Source organism: Alnus glutinosa, chromosome 12, assembly GCF_958979055.1.
Source record: "Alnus glutinosa chromosome 12, dhAlnGlut1.1, whole genome shotgun sequence".
Lineage (NCBI taxonomy): Eukaryota > Viridiplantae > Streptophyta > Magnoliopsida > Fagales > Betulaceae > Alnus > Alnus glutinosa.
The window spans coordinates 11,499,613-11,512,410 of NC_084897.1; positions in this window are offsets into that span (position 1 = coordinate 11,499,613).

Here is a 12,798-nt window from a genome sequence, read left to right on the forward strand (position 1 = left end):
AAGTCGATCGATCGAACTTAAAATTCGATCGATCGAAACTTTGCCCGAAGTCAATCGATCGAAATAAAAGTCGATCGATCGAAATTTCCCAGAAACTGCTTTTGCAGAGCGCGCCAGAACGCCCAATCAGAAGCCAAAAAACAGTCCTCCCTCTGATTTCCGCTGCAGAACACGCTGGTTTCGTGTTTGTGGTTGTCTCTAGCTGCAGAGGAACCCTAGAGGAGGGTAGAAGAGTCATTTCTTGCCCTAAGCTTTCTTCTATAAAAGCCATGGCCATCCCCTTGTTGAAGAGGAGAGTAGTAGAGAGAATAGGAGAGGAAAGAATAGAGCAGAAACTCTGTAGATAGGTTTAATTTCGTGCTTCTTGTAGTGTAATTCAGTAGTTTATTTTCATATACTTTCTCTTTGTAAAGCTTTTTCTTTCATTTCCATGGTTGTTCATCATTTTCTTGTGGTGTTCTTAGTCATGGAAGGCTAGTAACCTCAACCAGGGTTGAGGATGAAACCTTTCCATTGATGACACTCACAATCTTGCTGTACCACTTGCACATTTAATAATATATCATATTAGTTGTTCAAGTTCCATTCATTTAAAGCTTTATCTTTTGCAATGAATGTGGTCAGTGGTGGATAGAGGACATTTTATGTGTTTCAACCGACTAATACATTGTTTTATCGGTTTGAATGATGATATCCATTGTGATTGAATGATACATTGGATGTTTTGATTTCAATCGGTACTCTTTGTGATTTGTCAATGTGTTGGATTCATTTAATGGTTCTTGGGTTTATGGTTAAGAGATTTGAATAACACCCTAAGCTTAATGTTCTTTGGGTGTTCAAGTGGAAACCAAGAGTGTGAGTTGTAGGATTTGGTTTGGTGGATTCCTTAACCTTAGTTCCTTTTAATTTGCATATTTCATTACACCTCTTTTCATTAGTCTTTTGTTCTTCAATCACTTCTCAAACCTTTGGAACTAGGTTAAAATGGGGTTAATCAAGCAAGACACTAATATTTGACCATTTCCCTGTGGGATCGACCTCGCACTTGCATAACACTATATTGCAAAACGATTCGTGCACTTGCGAGTACTATTTAAAACACACATCAAACACTGACTGGCGTCCAGACGGTATTGCCACGTCGTCTGGACGGATGCACTTGAATGCTGGATTCTGAGACGTCCGGACGTGTTGCTGAAACGTCCGGACGGATGGAAGCTTGAATAGTAGACACTGATGGGCGTCTGGACGCATGACTGGGCCGTTCGGACGTAAGCTTGGGATCCGATTTCTTTGACTTGAAACCTGCACATAATCTTCTTTGAACTTGAGAAGCACATTTCTGAAACGAAGACTCTGAAATAAACGGTATCCCTAATCAAATGGCAACATTACATAAAAGTGATTTTGTCCAACAAAATGCAGCCAATTACAAACTAACAAAAAACAATGCCAATTTTCTCACTTCTTTCTATAACAATTGTTGATAAGCGCCGAATGTTGCATATTCAAGCCTCTTAACTCACGTATGTTAATTCTTTAGCGTTATTATTTGTGTTAATTTTCTGTTTTGTATTGCTAAGAGACTAGCAATATATAAGTTTAGGGGTGCGATAAGTGTCGAAAGTTGGACATTCAAGCCCCTTAACTTGCATATGTTAATTTCTTAGCGTTGTTATTTGTTTAATTTTATTTGTTTTGTTTTTGTCTTTCAGGGTTTTATATGACAGATGCATGAATTACAGTGAAAATTGGGCTTAAAGTACACTTTGGAAGCATGCTGGTAGCCCTAGGATCGAGCGTACCAGCAGAAAGGCTCGAGCGCACTTGCGCTCGACCGCGTCACTACCTCGCACCCGAGTGTACAGTACACGGCAATAGTCTTTTTCCACCTTTGATTTGGTTTTCAATCTCCTACTAGGACTAGGAGACTGACCTACGTGTTTCTAGAGCTTCTAGGGTTCTCTTAATCCTTATAAATAGGCATCTAAATATTGAAGAAAGACACACTGCTACTTAGAGAAAAAATTCAATAAAATACTTCTTAAAGGCTTGAAGAGTTGAAGATGAGTAATCATGGCAGGAGGCCATCTTAGCAGCATCATGAGTGGCTAATTCATCTGTAGGGTATTGATGTAGCCATTTCTAAGTAATTATGGTGTAATTGTGTTTTTCTTTTAGAATTATATGAATATGAATGATGGCTGTTTAATCTTGAGATTATGCTTTAATGTTTATATTCAACTTTAATAAATCTTTTATTTTGTCTTAGAAAATTGTTTATCTTGATTGAACTTAACGTTCATATTTTCTGTGATTATGTGAACGATATAATGGACACAAAATCAAGAGGATTTGATAGGCCATGCCTGGAAAGGATAAATTGCTCTACACCCTAATTAGTTTAATTTAGGTATAACAATTCATGCCTTCCCAAAAAATGAGTTATGCTTATTCCTTGATTATGTGTATGTTAATTAAGAGATTTGATAGTTCATATCTAGGGAAGACAGATCGTACCACATCTTAGTAGTTAGGTAGACGATCCATGCCAACTGAAGATGGACTATTCTTATTTTATAATAAAAGAAATTTCTTGACGACATCGTTGGAAGCTTGACAAACACGCACGAGTCATATCATTCATGTAAGTGAAATTTCTTGTAGGATAAGGCTGTATAGAGGGTGTTGAACTTCAAGGACTATCGGTTGTTCTTAAGTTATTGAAATTAACTCTAATCTAATTTAGAAAGGATATTTGATTTTTATTTTTTAATTGAAACTAAATAAAAACATAAAAGTAAAAGTAAGATAGTATAGAGAAGTTATAGGGGATTGATTTCATCACTAAGCTCATATAATGGTAAATTGCATTTAACATGAGAATTTCACTTACATGAATTATATGACTCGTGTGTGTTTGTTAAGCACCTAATGATGTCATCAATAAATTTATTTGATTAAGAAATAAAAATAGCTCATCTTCGGTTGGCAAAAATCGTCCTCCTAACCACTAAGATGCGGTACGATCCATCTTCTCTAGGTATGAACTATCAAATCTTTTAATTAGCATACACGTAATCAAGGGATAAGCATAACTCATCTTTCGGCAATGCATGAATTGTTTTACCTAAATTAAACTAATTAGGGTGTAGAGCAATTCATCTTTCTTATACATGGCCTATCAAACCCTCTTGATTTTGTGTCCATTAAAACCGTTGTAAAACCATCGTTCACATAATCACAGAAAATATGAATGTTGAGTTCAATCAAGATAAACAATTTTCTAAGACAAAATAAAAAATTTATCAAGTTGAATATAAATGTTAAAGCATAATCTCAAGATTAAACAATCATCATTCATGTTCATAGAATTCCAAAGGAAAAACACAATTACACCATAATTACTTGGGAAGGGCTACACCAATACCCTATAGAGGAATTAGCCACTCATGACGCTGCTAAGATGGTCTCCTGCCACAATTTACTCATTTTCAACTCTTCAAGACTTCAAGAAGTATTTTACTAAATTTTAGCTCTAGGTAGGAGTATGTCTTTCTTCAATATTTAAATGCCTATTTATAGAGATTAAGAGAACCCTATAAGCTATAGAAACCCTAGAAAAAATGTAGGCCAGTCTCCTAGTCCGAGTAGGAGACTGAAAACCAAATCCAAGGTGGAAAAGGACTGCTGTCGTGTACTATACGCCCGGGTTCGCTCGACCCCAAGGGAAGTACGCTCATGCTTAGGTAGTGATACACTTGAGCGCTGGTGCGCTCAAGCTTAGCTTGTGGGGCCCTCGAGCGCAAGTGCGCTTGAGCCCTTCTGCTGGTACGCTCGATCCCAGGGCTACCAGCATGCTTCCAAAGTGTGCTTTAATCCCAATTTCCACTGGAATTCTTGCATCTGTCATATAAAACACTGAAACACAAAAAAAAATAAAATAAAAAAAAATAAACAAATAACAATGTTAAGGAATTAACATATGCGAGTTAAAGGGCTTGAATGTGCAACATTCGGCGCTTATCACACCCCTAAACTTACATATTGCTAGTCCCTTCGCAATACAAAATAGAAAATAAACTGAAAAACAACAAGATAAATCATTCTTTCATGGGATATACGATTGCATTTAGTATATGTAACAAGCCTTTTAAACCTCTAGGCATCCCTAGAGGACGAGTGAAGTATCGTGAGGATTTGCTAGAAATGCTAGCCACAAACATTATGCAAATCATGTTATCCATAAGATTGAAGTGTCACAAAAACAATGATTTGCATTCATTATCAAGCTTAACAAATCAAAACTTTTAAGAATTCGAAAGTCTCAACATTTTCCAATGCCTGATTGAGGCAGCACAGGTCTAAATTGGTGTAAAGTGAACTAACATACAATTTACGAGGCTTTAAATTAATTCCAATGTGCATGATTCAATAGCTCAAACTTCACTAGGATCCCCATTAGATGAAACAACCAAGGCATGATGAGCTTTACTCCCACGTTCACAATAGGCTCTTTGAGATCTTGAAGAAATGGATCTTTCGGCTTGTATTCCATCTCAAGAGGAACTGGGAATGGAATTGGGTTTTCCTGGGGTTCAAAATTCTCATTCTTTCTTTCCTCCATCTTGATGTCAATTATCCGCTCTCTCCTTAGTGGGATGTTCGCTTGGATCAGTTCGTCAAGAGAATTACTTGAAGCATTTTCATCAATCATGTAGTACAGAGAATTGTCTTCAAATTAATCCCAAAGCTCCTCTTCCTCTATCTGATTGAGTGCATGAACTAGCTGCTCCATTTGGAATTCTAGCTTGGTTATGAATTGAGAGTGGGAGTGCACTGTCTGATTCATCTAGCTCACAAGTTTCAACATCTGATCTTGAAAGTCAGAATCCGACTGAGGAGATGGGCGGCCTGAGACTGCTGCTGTGGAGGCCGGTATGTGGAAGAAGGTTGGTAGGGCTGCCTATTATCCTCAAAGCCAGCACTATATGGAGATGATTGCCATTGCTGGTGGGGAGGATTGAAGTTAGATGGTGGATCGAACGCTTGATTGTTGAACTGCGAATATGCTTGATTGTGTAGTTCATGACACTGTGGGGCTGAATTTCCCATGGCTGATCTTGCCAAGAGAAATTATGATGGTTTCTCCATCCTGGGTCATAATAATCGGAGTAAGGATTATTTGCCGGTCTAGAGAAAGTTATTGGCTCTAAATCAAAGTGATCAAACCCAAAGTGAGTTTGATAACCTTTATATGGGTCCATAGCAATCCTTCAAGGTCAAGGTCGCAAAGATAGAAGTGATAAAGAATAGTGACCAATCATAACTAAGTAAAACAAACAAATATACACAGGAAATTAAAAAAGAAATAAAAATACAAAAGGTTTAGGTGTACCGCTCTTTTCAGTGTAATAGCTTCCGTACTACTGATTTGGGGAGGTGCGATCGAGCCCAATTAATTGCACTTGAGCCTTTCTGTGCAGTAGTGTTGTGCTAAAGCACAACGGGAATGCGCTCGAGCCCAATCTAACAGTGTTGAACCTAAAACAGAAAAACAAAAACAAAAATTTAAAAATCAAATATATACAATTTCCTAAACTATGGATCAAATTAGATTTAATCCTAAAAACTTAATGACGTAACCGTAACAGTCCCCGGCCAACGGTGCCAAAAATTGATGTGGTCTTTTTAAAGAAAAAATATATCAATAATAAATTACCATTCGCAATATTATGAATCATTGTAGGATAAGGCTATAGAGAGAGTGTCGAACCTCAAGGACTTTGGGTTGTTAAATTATCGAAATTAACTTTAATCTAATTTAGAAAATATATTTGGTTTTTTTTTTAATTGAAACTAAATAAAAACATAAAAGTAAAAGTAAGATAGTATGGAGAAGTTATAGGGGATTGATTTCACCACTAACCTCATAATAATGGTAAATTGCATTTAATATGAGAATTTCACTTACATGAATGATATGACTCGTGTGTGTTTGTTAAGCTCCAAATGATGTCGTCAATAAATTTCTTTTATTAAGAGATAAGAATAGCTCATCTTCTGTTGACATAGATCGTCCACCTAACCACTAAGATGCGGTACGATCCGTCTTCTCTCGGTATGAACTATCAAATCTCTTAATAAGCATACACGTAATCAAGGGATAAACATAATTCATCTTTCGACAAAGCATGAATTGTTGTACCTAAATTAAACTAACTAGGGTGTAGAGCAATTTATCATTCCTAGGCATGGCCTATCAAGCCCTCTTGATTTTGTGTCCATTAAAACTGTTGTATAACCATAATTCACATAATCACAGAAAATATGAACGTTGAGTTCAATTTAGATAAACAATTTTCTAAGACAAGATAAAAGATTTATCAAAGTTGAATATAAACATTAAAGCATAATCTCAAGATTAAACAACCATCATTCATATTCATAGAATTCCCAAAGAAAAACACAAGTATACCATAGTTACTTGGGAAGGGCTACATCAATACCCTACGGATGAATTAGCCACTCATAACGGTGCTAAGATGGCCTCTTGCCATGATTTACTCCTCTTTAACTGTTCAAGCCTTCAAGAAGTATTTTACTGAATTTTATCTCTAAGTAGGAGTGTGTCTTTCTTCAATGTTTAGAGGCCTATTTATAGGGATTAGGAGAACCCTAGAAGCTCTAGAAACCCTAGGAAAAATGTAGGTTAGTCTCTTAGTTCGAGTAGGAGACTCAAAACCAAATCCAAGGTGGAAAGGACTGTTGCCATGTACTATACGCTCGTGTGCGCTCAAGCCTAGGGGAAGTACGCTCGAGCTTAGGTAGTGTTCTGCTCGAGTGCTATTGCGCTCGAGCACAAGTGCGCTCGAGCCTTTGGGCTTGTATGCTTGATCCCAAGGCTGCCAACACGCTTCCAAAGTGTGCTTTAAGCCCAATTTCCACTTGAATTCTTGCATTTGTCATATAAAACCCTGAAATACAAAAACAAATCAAATTAAACAAATAACAACGCTAAGGAATTAACATATGCAAGTTAAGGGGCTTGAATGTGCAACATTCGGCGCTTATTAGTTGTTTTAAATCAAGTAAAGAGATATAAAAGAGGTAACAATTATAAGCTTATTCAAGTGTTGGTGAGAAGGATGGAAGTAAAAAGGAAACTAGAAAGTAGTTTGATTGCGCAATAGTGCTTGTAATTTATTTATTTATTTATCTTTTATTTGTTATATTTTACTTATTATTGTAATTCTAGATGAGACTACATTGTTATATGTGCATGGTAAGTATTTCATTTCAGTTTCTATGATGTGATATGGTTTTAAAGGAAGACGAAACCCTACCAAAATGAAGGCTTATTTATTTATTTTTATTAATATTACTATTAATATATATAATGTAAGGGTATGTGGTTATTAACCGTTTCTGCCTACCCTAAAACCGTTAACCACACCACTCTAGGGGGTTAGCAGTTTTTGCCAACTGCCCATCAAAGCGGTTATGCAGTTATGTAATTATTAGCAGTTACGTGTTAATAGCCACCCACTTGTACTGTCCTAATCCCACTTGATATTTTAATTACAATAGTAATTTCTAACACTACTTAAGTTGGATCTAATTATATTTGAGATGACGCTAAAATGGTGACTGTTATATTTGTAATAGGTGTCGCCTAGTTAGGCAAGCCGAATCGATACATGGTTATGATACAACTCTTAAATTTTTTTATCAAGTATATGAAACATTATTTGCATTTGATTTAGTTATGTTAACACTAAGGTTTATAAAGAGAGAGAAAGAGATGTGGAAAAAGACTTGAATATTCCCACTAGTAATTTCTAACACTCCTCCTCAAGTTGGGTCTGGCTATATTTAAGATAGTGTTAAAATGGTCACTCTATCATATTGGTAATAGGGTGTCACCTAGTTATTGGTTATGGTATGATCGAAGTAGGTTATTACTTTTTCTCCGTTTTTTCTTTTCTTTAGATGCTGAAAGGTGTGCAACTCAATTCTTGCATAACATGGTATTCAAGATTACTCAATTCTTTCATTTTTTGTTCTACTTCTAAGCTCTACTGTGTCCCACTACCATTAAGGTTGGCAATTTTTTACTTGACCGGCGAACTCGACATGAACACGACACGAAGTTATAAGGTTTGGGTTTAGGTTAAACGGGTTTGGATCATAAACGGATAAATGGATAAACCCGTTTATGACACGTTCTCCGTTTTTTCTTTTCTTTAGATGCTGAAAGGTGTGCAACTCAATTCTTGCATACGTTGGTATTCAAGATTACTCAATTCTTTCATTTTTTGTTCTACTTCTAAGCTTGATTGTGTCCCACTACCATTAAGGTTGGCAATTTTTTATTTGACCGGAGAACTCGACACAAAGTTATAGGGTTTGGGTTTAGGTTAAACGGGTTTGGGTCATAAACGGATAAACCCGTTTATGACACGTTATAAACATGTTAGACAAGTCAACCCGCTTGACCAGCGGGTGAACCCGCCAACTCGTCTTTTTTTTTTTTTTAAAAAAAAAAAGAAAAGTGAGAGAGACATGAATATCTTTAAAAAGCCATGGACTGATTTTTGAATAAGCAAATTAAAAACCATGGACTAGTTGGCCATAATTTGATTCTCCTAATGAATATCTTTTAAAAGCCATGAACAGTCCTACTGCATCTCTCTAGGTTCTTTATTCATTTTGTAGCAAATTGGTTTTTGTACTAGTGGAGAATTAAAAACTAATAATTTGTTTTTTTAATAAAAATAAAACTATTTTTTTTTTTTAAAAAAAGGGTCAAGTCGGGTCAGTTAACCCACCACGACTCGTTGGCTAAAAAGGTCAGTTGTCTCATGTCGGGTTACCCGGCTCATAAATGTGTCGTGTTCAGGTTTAGGGTGTCAACTCGTTTAGCTAATTGTGTTGGGTTAGGGTTGATCCTAATGGGTTGGAAGGTCGACAAAGTCGACCAGAATCCTACACGCCAACCCGTTTTGCCAACCCTCAACTGCCATAACCTTTGGCTTTACCACTCCCAGCCTCACTATAACGCCCTGACTTTTATATAAGCCAAAAAGCATAATTATCTAAAATTTCACATGGCGTACTACTTATTGATACTCTTGCAACTTGATAAAACATGTATATATATATATATATATATATATATATATATATATATATATATATATATATATATATATATATATATATATATATATATATATATATATATATATATATATATTTTTTTTTTTTTTGAAACCTCAAACTCACCTTTTAATCACTAAATAATAGAGCTTCTATAAATTCACATTTTATAAACATAAACTTAGTCATTATGATGTGGTCGTGAGCATATTAATAATAAAATAAACCACTCGCAATAGAACGAATCTTTGTTGTTAAATTATTGAAATTAACTCTAATATAATTCAGAAAAGATATTTGATTTTTATTTTTATTTTGTAATTGAAACTAAATAAAAACATAAAAGTAAAAGTAAGATAGTATGAAGAAGATATACGGAATTAATATCACCACTAACCTTATAATAATGGTAAATTGAATTTAACATGAGAATTTCATTTACACGAATGATATGACTCATGTGTGTTTGTCAAGCACCCAATGATGTCGTTAAGAAATTTCTTTTATTAAGAGATAAAAATAACCTATCTTCAGTTGGCACGGATCATCCACCTAACCACTAAGATGCTGTACGATCCATCTTTCCTATGTATAAGTTATCAAATCTTATAATTAGCTTACATGTAATCAATGGATAAGTATAACTCATCTTTCAGCAAGGCACATATTGTTTTACCTAAATTAAATTAACTAGGGTGTAGAGCAATTCATCCTTCCTAGGCATAGCCTATCAAACCCTCTTAATTTTGTGTCCATTAAAACCGTTGTAAAACCATCCTTCATACAATCACAGAAAATATGAAAGTTGAGTTCAATAGAAATAAACAACTTTCTAAGACAAGATAAGAGGTTTATTAAAATTAAATATAAACATTAAAGTATAATCTTAAGATTAAACAACCATCATTCATGTTCATAGAATTCCTAAAGAAAAACACAATTACACCATAATTACTTGGAAAAGGGTTACATCAATACCTTATGGATGAATTAGCTGCTCATGGAGTTGCAGGAAATTGTCTTTGTCGAAGAGAAATTCATCCCAAGAAGCTGCTGGAACTTTGAAGCACTTTTCTCCCTAAAACTAGCCACTAATCCTATTGATTTTATTCTCTATTGTGACATACCCTTAAAGCACGAATTAGAGGTCTATTTATAGAGTACAAGAGCAATCCTAGTCCAATTGATGGTCTTCTAGGACTTTTAGTTCAAGTAGGAGAAGTAAAACTTCTTTCATTTTTTGATTTTTCCTTACTGTTAGCTTTTGCCGCGCAACTGTGCTCAATCCCATTTAGATCTGTGCTAGAGCTTAGGTTGCGCTCGAGCCTATCTTGAGTTGCTCTCAAGCTTGATGTTTCTCGAGCTCAACGTAAAATGTGTAATGTCTAAGACATTAAAGAAGTATTTAAAATGTGAATTAGACTAACTAAGTGGTTAATTAGGTAAATGGGGAAATAAAATACTTGAAAAACACTTAGAAAACACTTAGAATAGGTTTTCTGTGGTTCGTGTCCAGACGGGCTTGGCAAAAATTTGAAATAGACTTTCTTCATGTTGTGTCCAGACAGACACAACACTGTGTCTGGACACACCTTGCAGAATGTTTACTTCTGCGATTTCAAAACTGTGTGTCTGGACAAGGCACTTATGTGTCTAGACAGGCCGTGTTTTAAACCGAAAATGAGCTATTTTTAGCTCATTTTTCCGAATCTCTCTCACTCTCTCATGTAATTTTCTTAGGGTTTTCATCTAAAACCCTATATTCTTGATGATCTATGCCTCCAATCTCAAATCCGACTCCAAAAACGTCATCTACGAAGCGGGATTTATGTTTTCACCGTTTGATTTGAGGTAAATTCGAAAATTCCTACTCTCTCTAGTTTTTGGTTGAATCTTGAGAGATTGAGCTTGATCTTTCATTTTTCTTTAGGTTTTGTGTATTTTGGAGCTTCCCAAGTGATCTCCATGAGTGGCTAATTCATTCGTAACGTATTGATGTTGCCCTTTCTAAGTAATTATGGTGTAATTGTGTTTTTCTTTGAGAATTCTATGAACACCAATAATGGTTGTTTAATCTTGAGATTATGCTTTAATGTTTATATTCAATTTTAATAAACATTTTATCTTGTCTTAGAAAATTGTTTATCTTGATTGAACTCAACATTCAGATTTTCTGTGATTATGTGAATGAAGGTTTTACAACGATATTAATATATACAAAATCAAGAAGGTTTAATAGACCATGCCCGGGAAGGATGAATTGTTCTACACCCTAGTTAGTTTAACTTAAGTAGAACAAGCAGGCAATGGATCAGTTATGTCTCGTTAGAGGAGATAAGGCAGAATTGCCTAAGTTGGAACTGTCGGGGGCTTGGGAACCCTCGAACAGTTCGAGGCCTTCGCCATTTGGTGAAGAACAAGAAACCCGGCTTAGTTTTCCTAATGGAAACTAAGCTATTTTAGAATAAAGCTTCTTTTTTGAAGGCAAAACTTGGTTTTGATAATTCTTTCGTGGTGGACAGCAAGGGCCATAGTGGAGGCCTTATTCTGCTTTGGCAGTCGGAATGCCAGGTTTCTATCCAAAATTACAGCAGAAGGCAGTTATCAATATGGGAAGCTCAGGTATTCCTTGGAAGTTTACAAGATTCTACAGGCATCCTGTAGCTGCAAAACGTCATGAAGCATGGTCGTTGTTACGGTGACTGGCCAATATGTTGCCGATTCCTTGGCTTTGTTTAGGTGATTTCAACGAAATTGCCTCAGGAGCTGAAACTTCTAGTACAACGGTTCGACCTCAGAAACAGATGCTTGATTTCCAAATGGCTCTGGAGGATTGTCATCTTTCCGATTTGGGATTCAAAGGACCTCTTTTTACTTGGTCTAATGGTAGGACGCTGGAACGTTTGGATAGGGCTGTGGCTAATTCAGATTGGTGCTTACTGTTCAATGTGGTGGAGGTGTCTATACTATCTCGGTTCTTTTTAGACCATAGTCCTATCTTGGTCTCTTTCTCTCATAACCGAGAAGTGAGGTGGAATAAATCACGGTCTTTTCATTATGAAGCTAGCTGGACAAAACACCCGGATCACCATGATATGGTTAAAAAGGTGTGGAGGGTAAAGGATAGTTCTAGCAATAAATGGAGGGTAGTTCAAAAGAAGCTTCAGGCTTGCCAAAAAACTCTCCAACATTGGGCTCGGAAATTAGGCAACAAAAGAGAGGCTAAAATTCAAGAAAAGTTGGGGGAATTGCAACTTCTCCAGCAACTTGCATACCTGAATTTGGCAGAGGCAGAGACTTCTCTTAAAGAAGAGCTGAATGTTCCTTTGGAGCAAGAGGATTTAAAATGGAGGCAGAGGGCTAAGGAAGACTGGTTGAGGTTGGGGGACAAAAATACAAAATTCTTTCATGCTTGTGCAAATCAGCGCAGCAAGAAAAAAACCATCCAACAAATTGTGGGCATGCATGGGAGGCTATGTACTTCTCAAGTGGAGGTTCAAGGGGCTTTTGTCAACTACTTCCAAGAGTTGTTCACAGCAGGGGCTGATATTAATATTGAGCCATGTATTCAGCATCTTGCTAGGAGGGTTACACCTCATATGAATGAATGGCTGATTGCAGTGGTTTCAGTGG